The sequence below is a fragment of the Equus caballus genome, chromosome 24, assembly GCF_041296265.1.
Source record: "Equus caballus isolate H_3958 breed thoroughbred chromosome 24, TB-T2T, whole genome shotgun sequence".
NCBI classification, from domain to species: domain Eukaryota; kingdom Metazoa; phylum Chordata; class Mammalia; order Perissodactyla; family Equidae; genus Equus; species Equus caballus.
Genome location: NC_091707.1, coordinates 27,025,552 through 27,045,163, shown reverse-complemented (window position 1 = coordinate 27,045,163; position 19,612 = coordinate 27,025,552). Strand labels below are relative to the sequence as shown.

At 35.0% G+C, this 19,612-nt stretch overlaps 1 protein-coding gene across 16 annotated transcripts in view; it reads right to left on the bottom strand.

Moving 5' to 3' along the window:
* Window positions 1-19,612, bottom strand: part of RAD51B (RAD51 paralog B) — a 672,310-nt gene that overhangs the window by 611,428 nt on the left and 41,270 nt on the right. The gene's annotated exons all lie outside the window — the stretch shown is intronic.

The window sequence follows — 19,612 nt, the reverse complement described above, 5'->3', positions numbered from 1 at the left end:
TTTGTAAATATATATACATTCAACATAGGAGCACCAAAATACATAAAGCAAATGTTAACAGACCGAAAGAGTTCTAGAAATAGACAGCAATACAGTGATAATGGGAAACTTTAATACCCCACTTACAACAATGGATAGGTCATCCAGACAGAAAAACAATAGGAAATATAGGCCTTAAATGACATGTTAGACCAGACAGATGTAACAGATATATACAGAATAACCCATCCAAAAGCAACAAAATAGACACTCTCCTCAAGTGCACATGGAACATTCTCCAGGATAGATTATATGTTAGGCCACAAAACAAGTCTTAATAAATTTAAGAAAACTGAAACTGTATCAAGCATCTTTTCCAATGACAACAGCATGAAACTAGAAATCAATTACAAGAAGAAAACTGAAAAGTTCACAAATATATGGAGATTAAACAACACATTACTAAACAACCAATGGTCAACAAGGATATCAAAAGAGAAATCAAAAAAATACCTTGAGACAAATGAAAATGGAAATACAACATACCAAAATTTATGAAATGCAGCAAAAGCAGTTCTAAGAGGTAAGTTCATAGCAATAAATGCTTACCTCAAGAAACAAGAAAAATATCAAAAAACAACCTAACTTTATAACTCGAAGAACTAGAAAAAGAAGAACAAACAAAGCTTGAAGTTAGTAGAAGGAAGGAGATAACAAAGATCAGAGTGAAAATAAATGAAATAGAGGCTAAAAAGACAATAGAAAAATATTAATGAAACTAAAAGCTGGTTCCTTGACAAGATAAACAAAACTTACAAACCTTCAGCTAGATTCACCAAAAAGTAAAAAAGAGAGAGCATGGACTCAAATAAATAAAATCAGAAATGAAAGAGGCGATGTTACAACTGGTATCACAGAAACACAAAGGATCATAAGAGACTACTATGAACAAATATATGCCAACAAATTGGACAACCTAGAAGGAATGGATAAATTCCTAGAAACACACAACCTTCCAAGACTGAATCAAGAAATAGAAAGTCTAAATAGACCCAATTACTAGTATGAAGCCAGCATTACCCTGATACCAAATTCAGACAAGGAGATCACAAGAAAAGAAAATTACAAACCAATATCCCTGAAGAACACAGATGCAAAAATCCCCAACAAAATATTAGCAAACTGAATTCAATAAATTGAAAGGACCATATACCATGATCAGGTGGGATTTATCCCAGGGATGCAAGGATGGTTCCACATCCACAAATCAATCAATGTGATATACCACATTAACAAACGGAAGGATAAAAATCATACGATCATCTCAATAGATGCAGAAAAAGCATTTTACAAAATTCAACATCCATTTATAATAAAAACTCTCAAAAAAGTGGATATAGAGGGAGCATATCTCAACATAATAAAGGCCACATGTGACAGGCCCACAGCTAACATCATATTCAATGGTGAAAACATGAAAGCTTTTCTTCTAAGATCAGGAAAAAAGACAACGATGCCTACTCTCAACACTTTTATTCAACATAGTATTGGAAGTCCTAGACAGAGCAATTAGGGAAGAAAAGAAATTAAAGGCATCCAAATTGGAACAGAAGAAGTAAAACTGTCACCATTTGCAGATAACATGGTATTATTTTTATACATAGAAAATCCTAAAGACTCCACCAAAAAACTGTTAAAACTAATAAACAAAATCAGTAAAGTTGCAGATACAAAATCAATATACAAAAATCTGTTGTATTTCTATACAATAATAATGAACTATCAGACAGAGAAAATGACAAAACAATCCCATTTACAATTGCACTGAAAAGAAAGAATACCTAGGAAGAAATTTAACCAAGGAGCTGAAAGACCTGTACACTAAAAACTATAAGACACTGATGAAAGAAATTGAAGACACAAATAAATGGAAAGATATGCTCATGGATTGGAAGAATTAATATTGTTAAAATGTCCATATTACCCAAAGCAATCTACAGATTCACTGCAAACCCTATCAAAATTCCAATGGCATTTTTCACCAAAATAGAACAAACGACCCAAATATTTGTATGGAAACACAAAAGACCCTGAATAGCCAGAGAAATCTTGAGAAAGAAGAAGAAAGCTGGAGACATCACACTTCCTGATTTCAAACTGTACTACAAAGCTGTAGTAATCAAAATAGTTCAGTAGTAGCATAAAAACACACACACAGATCAATGGAACAGAATAAAGAACTCAGAAATAAACCCACACATATATGGTTAATTAATTTAGGACAAAGGAGCCAAGAATATACAATGGGGAAAGAACAGTCACTTCAATAAATGGTGTTGGGAAAACTGGACAGCCACATGCAAAAGAATAAAACTGGATCACTTTCTTACATCATACACAAAAATTAACTCAAAATGGATTAAAGACTTGAATGTAAGACCTGAAACCATAAAACTCCTTGAAGAAAACATAGGTGGTAAGCTCCTTGACTTCAGTCTTGGCAATGATTTTTTGGATCTGACTCCAAAAGCAAAGGCAACAAAAGCAGAAATCAACAAGTGGGACTATATCAACCTAAAAAGTTTCTGCACAGCAAAGGAAATCATTAGCAAAATGAAAAGGCAACCAACCAAATGGGAAAAAATATTTGCAAATCATATATCTGATAAGGGGTCAATATCCGAAATATATAAAGAATGCATACAACTCAATAACAAAACAAACAAACAATCTGATTTAAAAATGGGCAGAGGATCCAAACAGACATTTTTCCAAAGAAGACATACAGATGGCCAACAGGTACATAAAAAGATGCTCAACATCACTAATCATCAGAAAAATGCAAATCAAAATCACAATGAGATATCACCTCACATCTATTAGAATGGCTATGATCAAAAAGACAAGAAAAAAAAAGATTGGCCTCACTTGTTAGCCCAGGTGCCAATCCTTAAAAAAAAAAAAAAATTGGCAGCAGTTGTTAGCCCAAGTGCCAATCTTTAAAAGAAAAAAGACAAGAAATAATGAGTGTTGGTGAGGATGTGAAGAAAAGGGAACCCTTGCGTACTGCTGGTGGGAATGTAGATTCATGCAGCCACTATGGAAACAGTATGGAGGCTCCTCAAAAAATTAAAAATAGAACTACCGTATGATTCAGCAATTCTACTTCTGGGTATTTATCCAAAGAAAACAAAAACACAAATTCGAAAAGATATATATACCCCATGTTCATTGCAGCATTATTTACAATAGCCAGGATATGGAAACAACCTAAGTGTCTATCAACGGATGAATGGATAAAGAAAATATGGCATATATGTATACAATAGAGTACTGTTCAGCCGCAAAAAAAATAAAATATAATCCTGCCATTTGTGACAATATGGATGGACCTTGAGGGCATTATACTAAGTAAAATAAGTCAGAGAAAGACAAATACTGTATGATCTCACTTATATGTGGAATTTAAAAAAACAAAATAAAACAAAGAAACCTAAGCTCACAGATACAGAGAACAGACTGGCGGTTGCCAGAGGCAAGGACGGGATGGAGATTGGCGGGGTGCAAAATGCGGGAAGGGGGTCAAAAGGTACAAACTTCCAGTTACAAAATGAATAAGTCACAGGGAGGTAATATACAACACGGTGACTATATTTAATAACACTATATTCTAAATTTGAAATTTGCTGAGAGTAAATCTTAGTCCTCATCACAAGAAAAAAAGCTTTGTAACTATATTTGGTGATGGATGCTAACTAGACTTACTGTGGTGATCATTTCACAATGTATACAAATATCAAATCATTATGTTGTACACTTGAAACTAAAACAATGTTATATGTCTATTATACCTCAGTAAAAAAATTAATTAAAAAAAAAGAAGCTAAGAACATGCATACTACAAAAGAAGGTTGAATCACCTGGGGCTAAAACTGAGTGGTACACAAACCTCTGGGAAGAGACAGAACTTGCAAGCTCAGACGTGAAAGATGAGTAAAATTTAGAAAGGGAGAGATGGAAGGGGAGGACATCCACAGCTAAGATAAACAGCGGGCGGTAGGGAAAGACCAGACACCTGCACAAAAGAGAAAAGTTAGGAGCAGGTTGGAGCTAGATGGAAGTGAACTCTGAATATCATATCAGGAATTTAGACCTAATCATTCAACAAATACTAATTGAAACAACTATTCTGTGCCATGCACTGTCCTAGATGCAAAGGATACAAATGTGAACAAAACAGATAAGTTCTCTGCCCTCATAATGATTACAGTCTAGTAGATTTATTCCAAGTAACATAGTGCCATGCAATGCTTCTGAGCAGAGGAGGGATGTTATGAGAGATATACTTTGAGAAAATTATGTAACAACAGTATGTACCTCAACAGAGAAGAGATAAGTAGACCAATTAAGACATCACAATAATAATCCAGGAGAAAAGCAGCAAGTGATATTATTCAATTATGCAAATGACTTCTTGAGCAGTCTTAGATAAATCACCTCATTTCTCTGCATCCCTGTTCTCACTTGAAAACTGAAGTCTGCAACTCAGCCACAACTTTAAGATCCTCAACTGGAAAATTCTATAAACACATCAAAGGAGTGTAGTATACGTAAAGTAACACTAAAATAACACTAAAGACTAAGTAAAGTAACACTGAAGACTATGTAAAAGTAACACTAAAGACTAAGAGTTGCAACTGCTTTCATTTCCAACCTTTTCGTAGCAACTCAACTTTAAAATTTTGTTTAAAATTTAAACCATTAACTATCTGTATCCAAAAGAGCACTCTCTTTCTAAATAAGAATGGACAGTAAGGGTCAAGGTTATGCATGATAAAGTATTTAACTAGAGCCTATGAAGGTCTGTGCTGTCTCCCTCACTTTTCTCTATGTAATCTATAGTCCCAGGAAAAGAACAGAAAAGAGGGTACCAAGTTACTTACATAGCTGCTAGAAGAACAGCAGACAAGATACTGTTATTCTGGGCCGGCCCAGTGGCGCAGCAGTTAAGCTTGCACATTCTGCTTCTCCGAGGCCCGGTGTTCACCAGTTCGGACGCCAGGCGCGGACATGGCACCGCTTGGCAAAAGCCATGCTGTGGTAGGTGTCCCACATATAAAGTAGAGGAAGATGGGCACGGATGTTAGCTCAGGGCCAGTCTTCCTCAGCAAAAAGAGGAGGATTGGCAGTAGTTAGCTCAGGGCTAATCTTCCTCAAAAAAAAAAAAAAGATACTTTTATTCTCCATTATACCACAGAGAGGTATTTGTCTCTTACAATTAATTTATTTATAGGAGCTTTAAGGGCAAAGACTATGTTTTATTCATCTTCATGAGCTCATGGTGTCTAGCACAGAATTTTCTACACAATTGCTGAGGGTGGAATTAAAAAGAAAAACAGGAAGAGAGGCTGCAATACAAAGAATAAGTATGAGTTAACCAGGTACAGGAAGGCTCAGTCAGTAACCATCCATCAACAAAACAGCTAGAAGGGGATAAAACAGTGAGTAAGACATGATTTTTCCTTTTGAGCATCTTGCAGCCTTGTAAAAAAAAAAATTAGGAGGAGAAAGACAAACTATATCAAGCATCTAGAATGAGGTAACTACTAAAATTAATAATTAATAGCTACCTTTTACTGAATGTGTCAAACATTGTGCAAAGAACATTACAGACATTATCTCATTTAATCTTCACACCCCTATGAGTCAGATATTATTATCCCTGATTTTCAAATGGGAAACTAAAAGTGGGAGCTAGGATAAATAACTTACTCAAGGTCATAAAATCAGCAAACAGTGAAGCTAGGATTTAAACCAACGTCTAACTTCAAAGCCAGTACTCTTACCCACCAGGAACTAAAGTGATAGCATTGAAGATGGTGAGACGGAATCAGGTACTGAATATGTTTTGAAAATGGAGCCGACTAAATTTGCTGAACGAGAAAGAGCAGTGTTTAAATTGAAGAGGTATTAGGTAACATCTCTACGACTAGATGACTAAATGGATGAGATCCAATGCATCAAAAGTAAGTCCCCTTCCAGCACCTATTTTCCTTCTCCAGATGCAACCAGTAAAGTTTCTTTATGAAAGCTTCCAGAGCCACTTTACGCATACAAAAACACCCCAACCCACTCTCTTTTCTTTTAGCTTTTTATTTTGAAACAATTTTAGCCTCACCCAACAGTTACAAATAGACTACAGAGTGTTCCTATATGCCCTTCACTCAGCTTCTCTTAATGTTAACATCTTATATATAAACATAACTATAACCACAGTATAATATCAAAACTGATAAATTAAGATTGATGCAATACTAACAAGAAAATTTTGCCAGTTTTGAGCAATTACAAATATAGCTGCCATAAATATTCTTGCACTTATCTATTGATGCCCCCATGTGTCAGGTGTTCCCAAGACCACTCTCTGATTCACTGGAAGGACTCCCAGGACTCAGAAAAGCCGTTACACTCACAGTTAGGGCTTATTACAGCAAAAGGATACAGAATTAAATAAGCAAAGAGAAAAGGAACATGAGCAAAGTCCAGGAGAAATAAGGCACAGGCTTCCAGGTGTCATCCCCCAGTGGAGGTGCATGGATGTGCTTAATTCTCCCAGCAATGATGTGTGACAACACATGTGAAGTGACGTCAACCAGGAAAGTTTGCCCAAGCCTTGATGTCCAGGGTTTTTATTGGGGGTCAGTCACAAGGCATGCAGGGCCTGCATAACTGACCTCAGCTACTCAGATTCTGGTCCCCAGAGCAAAATAGGTATTCACCATAAATCATATTGTTTGCATAAATTATCTGATCCAAATGGTACTGTGTGGTCCAAGGCCTCAGGCATACAAAAACATTCTTTTTAGGCAGAATATTCCAAGGGCTCAGAGTTCATGTCCCAGGAGCCAGCCAACAGCCAGCCTGAAGAAATGCCTTTCTTGGCAATATACTAGGTTTGAGCAACCCACGCCAGTTGAGTTAATCCTTTCCTACACAACCTGTGAATGCATTTCTAGGCTCTCCTTCATTTTAACAATGGCACAATATTCTGTTGTATGGATGTACTACCACTAATTTAGCCAATCACCTGCTCATTAACCTTTAAGTTTTTTCTAGCTTTTTGCTCTAGTCAGCAATAAAAACAAAGTTTTATAAATTATAAAGAGCTACACAAAAGAAAGACATAGTTTTTCTAGAATTATTATCACAGACTGATGAAATCAAGGTTCAGTCTAGAGTGTGAGTTTCAATGACCTGAATGAATTAAGGGGTAGCTTTAAGAATAATCTGATTTCAAATATGAGTGAGAAAGCCAAAGGGACTAATGGAAAAGAAAAAAAAAATGTACAGGACTTTTCTTACCTCATAGAAGTCCTACAGAATTTGCTTCCAGTAACCAATATGAAAGTAATCTAAGTGAACCAAAAACTATAGGATTTCTGGAAAATCATACAATAACATTACACAATAACAAAATATAGCTCAAGAGTTTTGATGGCTTATTTATATATATCTAGAGTCTAGGATCCCTATTTGACAATCAGGGTAACTTCATTAGGCTTTCACAGAAATGCAAGTCCTGAATTTTTATGATTATGATAGGAATGAATGTCAAAATTGAGCACCTATACTCTTTATCTCACAAGTCATAAACACAATATTCTAACTTTGTAATTAACAAAATGTTAATTATTTTTGATGCATTGGCCTAGTTTCCTTTTTTTATGAATTTTCAATATTTATTAGTATCTAAGATAAGGTATAATCCTGGAAAATTAAACCCACTTTGCATGATGAGATAGCTGAAGGTAAAAGAAAAGGAATCCTGGCCCACATGAAGCTTACCATTAAACTGAGAAAAAAAAGAACATGTTTTTATGCTTCTGTCAAATAATATTAAAAAGTTCAACCTTACAATATTTGCCTCACTTAAAACAAAAACAAAGTTTCCAGTAAAGATTTTAAAATGATGTCCACTATGGGCTTTAAAATAAGAAAATAGGAAATAGACATATTTTAATTCATTATTCTAAACAGCTTTAAGCATTTTATGAACATTAATATTTCAAAAGAAATCTTGTTATGCAATAAATTAGAGCAAGGCCTATTTTCAAAAGGCACATAATCAAGAACACAGATGGTAACAATAGAAAAACTGGTTATAATCAAATCTCAGTAAAATAATTTAGATTTTAACAACAACGTTCAATGAAAATAAGATTTTTCCTTCCTAGAGTGTTTAAATAGTATATCCAAATTTCACTTGATATATCACTTTTCTAAGTACTATTGTCTGATACTTGTTCCCTGGTACTAGAAACCACTGGCACAAACCTAGTATATTGCCATTTCTTCACAATATCAAGAAATGAGGAAAGAAGATAGAGGGAAAAGAGACAAGAAACTTGAATGCTACTGATACACCAATGACTGAAATTAACTTGTTGAATTTTCTGAAACAGTAAATATTTAGATCTTGGCATTTTGTGCATTTTTTTTGCATCTGTATTACTCAAAAACACAATTTGAGGGGCCTGCCCGGTGGCACAACGGTTAAGTGCGCACGTTTTGCTTTGGCGGCCCAGTGTTTACCGGTTCGGATCCCAGGTGTGGACATGGCACTGCTTCGCAAACCATGCTGTGGTGGGCCTCCCACACAGAAAATAGAGGAAGATGGGCATGGATGTTAGCTCAGGGTCAGTCTTCCTCAGCAAAAAGGGGGGATTGGCAGCAGATGTTAGCTCAGGGCTAATCTTCCTCGAAAAAAAAAAATACAATTTGAAGCACTGTCAAAGAAGCATCTTGAAAGTTAAGGCCCTTTTATCTAAGCAATGTATTTTTATTCTCCTTTATTGAAATAGTTTATAAAATTCTCACATGGAAAACAAAACAAACAAAAAGAACAAAGCTAACATGGTCAATATAAAATCAGGGCAAGAATTTCACTAGCAAGCATAAAAAACAAATTATGTTTAAAAAGATAAAGAAAATATTTAAATAGAAGTAAATATATATATAGTAAGAATATTTTTGTAAACCTTAATTGTAATTTTATTAGCTGTTAATTCCTAAATATTACTCATCCACAGTACGAGGCCCTGGAAGACAGAGAAATAGAAGACACAATCCTGTCCACTGTCTTCTGTAGGTCTCAGGAAAAAGAAAATCCTACCATAGAAAAAAAATCCCAGAACTGGCATCCAAAAAATCTTGCATTCTACCCACTACTTGTCCTCTCCTATGCTGAGTTTCCTGGAATAAACCAGGTCACCTCTCAGCCTCAGTGTCATCTGTAAACTGAAGGGGCTAATCTAAATGATCTCTACGGTCCTTTTTGGCAAGACAATCCTATTATTTTAATCTGATACATAATTTATAATATGTATAATAACTGTTCTGTGTATTGTAATTAGAAGTCAATGATAAACAGGACAGATGAATAGCCATAACCACAATTTATCTTAGACAGGCAATATTTAAATGCTTCTCTTATGTTATTTTCATCAAGTATCTATAAACAGTTTCAGAGTCTACTGTTTTTTCCAATACTAGCATAGACACACTTTAAAAAGACAATGGTTCTGCATGTTACATCCAAAAGGCAGAGTGTCCCTTACACCTCCCCCGTAAACTTCAGGAAAAAAGATTCTATGAGACTTGTACAACTTTGTTTCTCAGACTGCAGTCTGTGAATATATTCAGAGGTCCGTAAAATCTCTCTGAGAATTTTTTCAATTTTAGGTTTTCATTTCAATGATGGCCTCAAAATATTAGTACAGGCATCTTAGAATTGAAAACCGCCACAATACATAAACGCCTGTTTTCAATCAAGTGATGCTAAGTAATACCACTTTCACTGTCAGGGACTAATGAGAAAAGAGCAATGGCAGACTTCAAATGCAAATGCATTCATGCCCAGGTGAGGACCAAATGGTGTCACCCTTCCCAAACAGAAGAAGGTTTTGTGGTAGTTCAAATGGAGAAAAGAGGTGAGAAAGCTGAGTCATCACATCAACAACAGTCAAGATACATCAAGATATATCTTTTGATATATAATATATATTTATATTATATATCTATGTTTATATTATATATAAATTATATATCTTTTGATATATAATTCAAAAGAAGCTATGCCATAAATTAATATATTTATATTGTAAGCAATAATTAAACTTAGCAAATTATCATCTATAACATTAGAGTAATTAACTTGAATAGTAGTATGTTATTTATAAATGTGATCCACTTTTATGTTTTCATAGTGTGATTTAATATGAAGAGTTATTAGCTAGTTTTATCATTCTATAGATTTCTGTGATATTACAATAAAACTGAAGTCAGCAATTGGGGTTCACAAGAATATTACTCACATTTAAAAGGGGTCAACGCCTTAAACTAGTTTGAGAAAACACTGCTTTTATGAACAGACTGCTCTCTTAGCCTTCCTCCTAATTCCTTAAACTACTGGGCTTGTGGTAGCACCAGTCTTGGGTCCTGAGCCTAGGGAGAAGGAGAAGGGTTCAGATTGGGGGTTGGCAAACTATGGTCTATGGGTCAAATCTGGCCCTCCATCTGTTTTTGTGAACAAAGTCTTATTGAACCACAACCATATCCATTTGCTTACCAATTATTTATGGCTACTTTCATGCTATGATGGCAGAGTTGAGGAGTTTCCTACGAAGCCTAAAATATTACTACCTGGCCCTTTACAGAAGTTTGCTGATCCTCAGGCCAGATGAGCTAAGAGGGCAAAGGAGAATGGGCTCACTGGCATCTGAAAGTCCTAGAGCAAACAAGCAGGAAACCAAGTATTACTGTTTCTGGAAGGGAGATGAGACAATCAGAGTTTCTGATCTGCAAAATGAAGGTGTTAAATGTTAGATATAAGGGCCCCTTACAGCTAATCATTTGTTAAACTGTATGTGAGGCTGTGCCAAGCATATTTAATTCAAAAGAAAATCAGTTTCTACTATCAGGGAAACACTTTTCTTTTTAAGGACCAGCCTCTAACTTTTCTAAGGATCTACTGAAATATGAGCACTATACCCCTGTTTTAAGGGTGGGCATTATTATTCCCATTTTATATATTAGGAAAATGAAAAACAGAAAAATAAGTTATAGCTATAGAGATAAAACATGGAGGAGTCTGTATTCTAACCCAGATCTGTTTGACTCCAAAGCCCATGCTAAAAACTATTGTAAATTACAATGCTTCTAACACTGTAAAGGTCCACGAGGAGAAAACTCTTCTATCCCAACACTCTCCGCAAGTAAAACTATCTTTGAGGTACACAAACTTTGAGGTGAGACATTAAAAAAAGGTATTAAAAACTACATCCATATACATATATCTCTCCCCTACTTGCTTACCTGAAATTCTGTGAACCAGAGCAGTGGCTGCCACTACTGACCACACATCAAAACAAAATTTACCCCTAATGTAAGTGTCTTTATTAAAGCATATACAAGTCTATTGTTCTAATTCTTCAGCTACATTTAAAAACATACATAAAATAGACGTTTTAAACATATGAGGTAACAAGTAAATATGAGTATGTTTTACTCCAGTACCCCAATGTATCATCTTACATCCACCCCGTGCACATCCTGCTTTGGAGATCAGTAATCAAGACGACAATGCTTTCCCTTCAGCAAGCGGAGATAAGAGGCCTAAAATGCAAAGGAGCCAGAGATCTAAGATGTTGGTGAAGATAAACTTGTTGAAATGGTATAAATGATCTGTTTCTTGTTAGAGGGAGAGGGCTAGACTACAGGACTGCACCACAGTCGGGGGAGAGGGAGTGTTGCAATTTGCAGGTGCATAACTGGCAGCAAAACTCCAACTTGGTGATTCCATCAAACCTATCCGTTTCTACCGCATATTCCTGAGCAATTGTTTACGTCTCTCGTGACAATATCAATAAACTAGGAGCACCAGGCTTATGGCCACTATGGATTTTTTCAAAGATTGGCACCTGAGCTAACAACTGTTGCCAATCTTCTTTTTTTTTTTTTCCTGCCTTTTCTCCCCAAGTCCTCCCAGTACATAGTTGTATATTTTAGTTGTGGGTCCTTCTAGTTGTGGCATGTGGAACACTGCCTCAACATGGCCTGGCAAGCAGTGCCATGTCCGCGCCCAGGATCAGAACCGGCAAAACCCTGGGCCACCGAAGCAGAGCGCTCAAACTTAACCACTTGGCCACACGGCCAGCCCCTATTTTTTTTTTTTAATATTGGCTTCCCTACCCTGCCATATTATAAAATAAATGCTTCTCGATTTAAATACACTTAGCATAATACAACCCTGCCCCTTTTCAAAGCTGCAAGACTTTACCCACATTGAAGCAGTCTTCTTCTGAAGACAATGAAATCAGTGGATCTAGTCAAATACATCTAATATGTAGACAGGGTCTGGCATCCCAGTCATATCAAAGGGACAAACATAAATGTTATTCTCTATTACCTAAACTTTTAGAGGAATCATTTCTGGGAAGTCCCAAGAAATTAAATAACTACAAAAACATTTCAATTAAGTAGTAAAATAGACCATGCATCAGCTGAAAACTTGTATCTGCTGCCATTTGGTTTTAAGACAGGAACACAAACTGAAGCTTCAAACATATTGATATATTTTATTAGTGTGCCAAATATGGTGCAAGTCAATCAAATCTTTCACAATTGTCATAAAAGGAAAAGCTGTGCAATTCCTTAGTGTGATCAATCAGAAAAAGCTTTAAAAAGATGCTAGTATAATAAAATGTCAGAAGGAAAAATGGCCCTGCTTTGGTCTCCTGTAGCTTACACACCCTCTGGATATTCTCCCCTCAAGTTATTACCTGACTATCTTGAAACTCTGAGAGAGGGTTCAAGTCATCCACAGGCACCAAATGTCAAAACCTTAAAACTTTTTTGAGATTCTCAAAGTCCCTAAAATTTAGAATTCTATGTAGTACATACTACTCCTTCTTCACCCAATTAAAAAAAAAAAGTAGAGTATTCCCCATATGAACTGCTCCAAAGAGCTTCTTTTTTGTGACTTTCCACAAAACTAATAAAATAAATATCTAGATCTAAATCTTGACTGAGATCATAACGTCTTGTTATACAACACTGATGAAGAAAGAACAAAAAAGACCTTGAGAGGTCGGTTTTTCTTCAACTTTGAGAGAGGACATTTGCTCTCTCATGCTTCCAAATAAACAAATCACCTCCAGAAGGAAGGCATGAATTTAAATTACAAGTTACTGATAGGACTTTTGAGGTTAAACCTATCTAAGCTGAAACTGAGACTTTTTAGACTTTTAAAAATTTGCCTCTGCATTTTCATTAAGGCTTACTATATTTCCAGCAGTCTTTAATGGGCTGGCAGTGGTCACAAACTGTCCAAATATGATTAACTTAATCGACAAAAAGACTGGTTAAAAAAATGAAATGTTTCAGAAAAAAGAATTAGCACGGGGCTAAGGATCGGATAGATTATGTTTCTTACCTACAAGTCTTCAGCAACTTGCTGCTTCGACTCAACTGGAAAAAAACTACATACAAAAGTAATTTTGAGGCTATTACGATACAACACAAAATAAGACTTCAGCAATTTGATATTGTCCCATGAATTCTGAAGACAACAGTAATTTTTTAAAAGGAAGGCTGTTAGGTCAAAGTTCGAACTACGGAAATAAAGTTCCCTGACTAAATAAACTTGAGGTAAGGGAATGTGAAAACCAGAGAACAAAGGAGAAGAATCATAAGCGATCCTCTAGCCTAAGTGCTTCATTTGCTTTGTTGTTGTTTCCTGAGGTAAAATTTATGTACAATAAAAAAACACCTTGTTTGAGTGTACAGTTGTATGCATTTTGACAAACTTACACACATATGTACCCACACCACAATCAGGACGTTGAACATTCCCATCACCCTAAAACATTTCCTTATGCCCATTTGGAATCAATCTCCTCAGCCCCCTCCCGGACCCTGAGACCCTGAGGCCCTGCATCCACTGACCTGACTCTCATTTCCATAGTTTTGCCTTTTGCAGAATGTTGTAAAACAAATCATACAAAATATAGCCACTTGGGTCTAGGTCCTTTCACTTAATATAATGCTTCTGAGACTCATCCATGTTGTACATCAGTTTGCTCCTTTTTATCACTGAGTAGTATTCCGTTATGTGAATTTCTTTATCCCTTCACCAGGTAATGCACCTTCAGGTGGTTTCTGGTGTTTGGAGACTACAAATAAAACTACTAAAAACATTTTCATACAGATTTTTGCATGGATATATATCAGTCCTTTGGGTAAATAAATACTCAGGAGAAAGACTGCTGAGTCACCTAGTTAAAGGATATGTTTAACTTTACAAGAAACTGCCAAAGTGTTTTCCAAACTGGCTAGTATACCATTTAGCATTTCCATCAGCATGTATGACAGTTCAAGCTGCTCCACATCCTCATCAGCATTTGGTATTGTCAGCGTTTTTGTTTTTTAAGCCATACTAATAGGTGTGTAGTAGTACTTCATTGTGATTTTAACTTGCATTTCCCTAATGACTAACGACTTCGAGTATCTTTTCATGTGCTTATTTGCCATCTGTGTATCTTCTTTGCTGAAGTCTTTATTCAAATCTTTTGCCCATTTTTAAAGTTAGAGTGTTTGTTATTGAGTTTTGATAGTTCTTTATATTTCTAGTTACCAGTCCTTTAACATTTGAGTTGTAAAAATGTTATCTCCCAGTCTGTGGCTTGTCTTTTCATTTTTTAAAAAGTGTCTTCAAAGAATAAAATGTTAATGCGTTCTATGGTTCACGTGTTTTGCCTCATTTAAAAAATCTTTGCCCAGCCCAAGGCCACAAATATTTTCTCCTATGTTTTCTTCTAGAAGTTTTATGGTTTTATGTTATGGTGTACGATCCATCTTGAGTTAGGTTTCTATAATGGTGCAAGTAATTGGTCAAGGTTGGTTTGTTTATTTGTTTTTTACATACAGATATCCAACTGTTCTAGCACCATTTGTTGAAAAACTATCCCTTTCCCATTGAATTACCTTAGCATCTTTGTTCAAAATTAACTAAATCTATGGGTTTATTTCTGGGCTTTCTATTCAGTTCCATTGATGTGGTGTCTATCCTATCACCAACACAAGACTGTCTTAATTACTATGGCTTTATAGTAAGTCTTAAAAATCAGGGAGTATGAGACCTCTAACTATACTCTTTTTACAAATTATCTTGGCTATTCTAGATCTTTTGCTTTGCCACATAAATTTCATAGTCGGCTTGTGGATTTCTACCAAAAAGCCTCCTGGGATTTTGATTGGGATTGTATACTGAATGCTTAGAGCAACGTGGAGAGAACTGATATCTTGACACTATTGAGTAGTCAGTTCATGAGCACAGTATATTTCCATTTATTTAGGTCTTCTTTGATTTCTCTCACCAATGTTTTATAGTTTTCAGCAAAAAAATCTCACATATATTTTGTTATATTTATCACTAAGCATTTCACGTTTTTGGTGCTCTTATAAAGGTACAGGTTTTTTATTTCAATTTCTAATTGTTCATCGCTAGCATACAAAAAAACAATTAATCTCTATATATTCTTACCCTGCAACTTGCTAAAATCACTTCTTCGGCCTAGCAGTTTTTCTTTTTCTTTTTTTTTTTGGTAGAATCTTTGGGATTTTCCACCAATATTAGATTGTCTATGAACAAAGACAGTCTTATTTCTTCTTTTCTAACTTGAATGTACTTGAATTCTTTTTTTCTTGCCATATTATGCCAGCTAGGATCTACCATACATTGTTGATTAGAAATGGTAACGGTGGGCCATCTGCCTTCTTCCCAATCTCAGGAAGAAAGAATTCAGTATTTCACCATTAAGTATGATGTCAGCTGTAGGTTTTTTTGTAGATGCCCTTTATCAGGCTGAGAAAATTCCCTTCTACTTCTGGTTTGCTTAGAGTTTTCATCATGAATAGCTGAGGAATTTTGTCAATTATTTTTCCTTCCTACATCTACTGAAATGATCTTTTTTTTTTAATATGTTGATGTGGTGAATTTTATATTTGAATGTTGCATTCAAAGTCAACCTTACATTCCTGAAATAAGTTCTTCTTGGTCATGATGTATTATCTTTTCTATTTATTGCTGGATCAAATTTGCTAATATTTTGTTAAGGATTTTTGTGTTTATGTTCATGAGGGACATTAGTCTGTAGTTTTCTTGTAAATTTTCTGGAAGAGTTATAGAGAAATGATATTATTTCTCCCTTAAATGTTTGATAGATTCTACCAGTAAAACCATTTGAACAGTTTTCCTTGTGAGATTTTTAACTAGAAATGCAATTTCTTTAACAGATATAGGACTATTCAGGTTACCTATTTCTTCCTCGGTCAGCTTAGGTAGTTCACGTTTTTCAAAGAATTTGTCCATTTCATCTAAGTTATCAAATTTACTGGAATAAAGTTATTCATATAACATTTCCTTATTATTCATTTAATGTCTGTAGGATCTATAGTGATATCTCCTCTTTCATTCCTGATATTGCTAATTTGTTTCTTCTCCCTTTTATCTCTTAGTCTTGGGAGAGTTTTACCAATTTTATTGACCTTTTCAAAGAATCAGCTTTTTATTTCACTGGCTTTTTTATCTATTGTTTTCTGTTTTCAATTTCTTGATAACAGCTATTATCTTTATTATTTCCTTCCTTTTGCTTACTTTGCGTTTAATTTGTTCTTCTTTTTCTATTTTTTTACAAGCTTAGGTCAGTGATTTGAAACATTTCTCCTTTTCTAATATAAGCATTTAATTATATAAATTCCCCTCTAAGCACTGATTTAGCTGCATTCCACAAATTTTGATTTGTTGTATTTTCATTTTTATTTACTTCAAAATATTTTCTAAGTTCTGTTGTGATTTATTATTTGACCTATGGGTTATTTAGAAGTTTTTGTTTAATTTCCAAATACTTGGGGATTTCCCAGACATGTTTCTGTTATCGATTTCTAGTTTAATCCTCTTGTGGTCAAAAAACATTCTTTGTACTATTTCAATCTTTTAAATCTGTTGAGGTTTATTTTATGGCCCAGAATATGGTCTATTTTGGCAAATATCTTATGTGTATTTGAAAGGAATGCATATTCTGCAGGCATTAAGTGGAATGTTCTGTAAATGTCAATTAGATCAAGTTGGTTGATCGTGTTATTCAGGTCTTCTGACTTTCTTGTCTATTAGTTCTATCAATTACTGAGAGAGGAGGTTGAAATCTCCATGCACACAGGCATGCTTGCATACAACCATACATAAATACATACACAAACTTAAATACAATGTGACAATAAAAATTAAGTACAAATTATATTTTTAAGCTCTTCCCCCACATTTTAAAAGCACTGCATGTTAACTATAGAGAAATTTTAAAATTCTATAAAGTACTCACCCCACTACTCAAACTGGTCTTACTCTTTACTCTTATTTGAATGAAAAGATATCTAGACTGTGTAAAAATGCCAGGCATGGTCCTGGCGCTATCCAGCATCTCAGATTCACAGCCAGGAATCCACAGGAATGCTTGGATTCCTGCCCAAACCTCAGAGGCCACCAGACATTTACTCATCGTAGTTTACTAAAGTGAGATAGAATCTCTTCTGCTTCTTGGCTCTCTGATACTATCTAGATCTCTAAAGCCTTTTCCAAGTTTAAGACTCTTAAGAATTCTTTTTTCTTCCTACAAGATGCCAGTGTAACCTGAGCACAGCTCCTATATGATAAGACATCTTACCAACTAAAATTATATTTTATTACTATTAGAAATAATACACAACATTAAGATAGGATCAAAACAGGGTTAAAAGCAAATATTAAAGTTTAAGTTCAGTACCAATATATATAAGATTAATTCAAGTCCAAGATGAAAAGCAGCATCTGCAATTCATACATTCAAAAATATGTACTGTGTGTTAGGCACTATTCCTGGCACTGAGAATAAAGTAATGAACAGAGCAGACAGAATTCCTGTAACCACTCTATGGGGTTGAGGGGACACAAACAATAAACCTAAACTTATTATAACATGCTAGAGAGTGAAAACTGTGATGGAGAAAAATAAAGCATAGTAATATAGAGGAGGAGGCAACGAGTGTGGTTAATACATGGTCAGGGAAGTCCTCACTAATCAGGTGACAGGAAAGAACAAATCACATGGATGTTTTGAGGAGGAATATTCCAGGCTGAGGAATAGCAAACACTTCCTGAGGCAGGAATGTTTGTTGGTATGTTTAAGGAACTACAAGGAGGTAGAAGGTTTACTAACTTGAAAGGTGTATAAACCAGATAACGACATACTTCTTAAAAACAGTTAGTTCAATATGAAGGCACCTATTCAAAGCATGGTATAAACACTTAAAAATTTATGATTTTCCATTTAAATGAGGTAAGTAATCCAGGAAAATTCTGACACTTTTTAAAGGAAGTATTTTTCAAAAGCCTTCTAAACTCAATACTTACTTGTCATAAAAACCAATACCACCCTATGTTGTGTAAGTACATATTATACTCTGCATTTACCTCTAAACAGAAAAACAAACTGTAAAGACAGAGAGACGGGGGATACTAAGTAACTATTCTTTCAGAGGGTTCTAGTAAAACAAAGAAAAGCAGAGGCCCTTTCTCACTCAAGAAAATAAATTGCCTTAGTAAAAACAGAAAAGCATTAGCCTACAATTATTATTTAAAAGCAAACATAACTTTTAAAAAGTGCATTTTCATATTTTACACAGAACTAAGTCAGGCAACAGTAAGAATTAATAAAATAAACATATATACTTAACTTTTCTACTCAATGAAGTAACTCTATAAAATATTTTTAAATTCCCTTATTCTCCTTGACTATGGAATACATGGATGTGAATTTATCATTTTAAGCAACTACAATAAAATTTAATTTTTTTTTTTTTGAGGAAGATTAGCCCTGAGCTAACATCTGCTGCCAATCCTCCTTTTTTTGCTGAGGAAGATTGGCCCTAAGCTAACATCTGAGCCCATCTTCCTCCACTTTATATGTGGAACACTTGCCACAGCATGGCTTGCCAAGAGGTGCCATGTCTGCACCCAGGCTCCGAACTGGCGAAACCAGGGCCACCGAAGCAGAACGTGTGAGCTTAACCACTGCACCACCAGGCCAGCCCCCTACAATAAAATTTAAAGAGGAGCATCGTCCAGGATAAACTTTATAGCACCTGACTTCACTAGGAACTACATCATATAATCCAAAATATGACTTACAAAGGCATTAAAATATGTAGTACTTTTTGTATGCCACATTTTCTCCCTTGACTTCTTGCTTGGGTTTATAAATCTCAAAGGCTGTGTAGCAGTTTACACTATTGGTACATATTCTTTACATTAACAAGATCCAAGATTTTAATTTTCCAAACACAAATCTAAAAATTATAAAATCATAACTAAATTTTATCTCGGTTTAAGGAATTTCCTTATCTTCAGTTGAGATAATGCATGGCTAAAATTTAAAAGCCTGACAATACTAAATGTTGCTGAGGCTGCAAAACAAGTGGAACCCTCCCACACACTGCTAATGGGAATGGAACTTTAGCACATACTTATGTTTTATAGCTCACC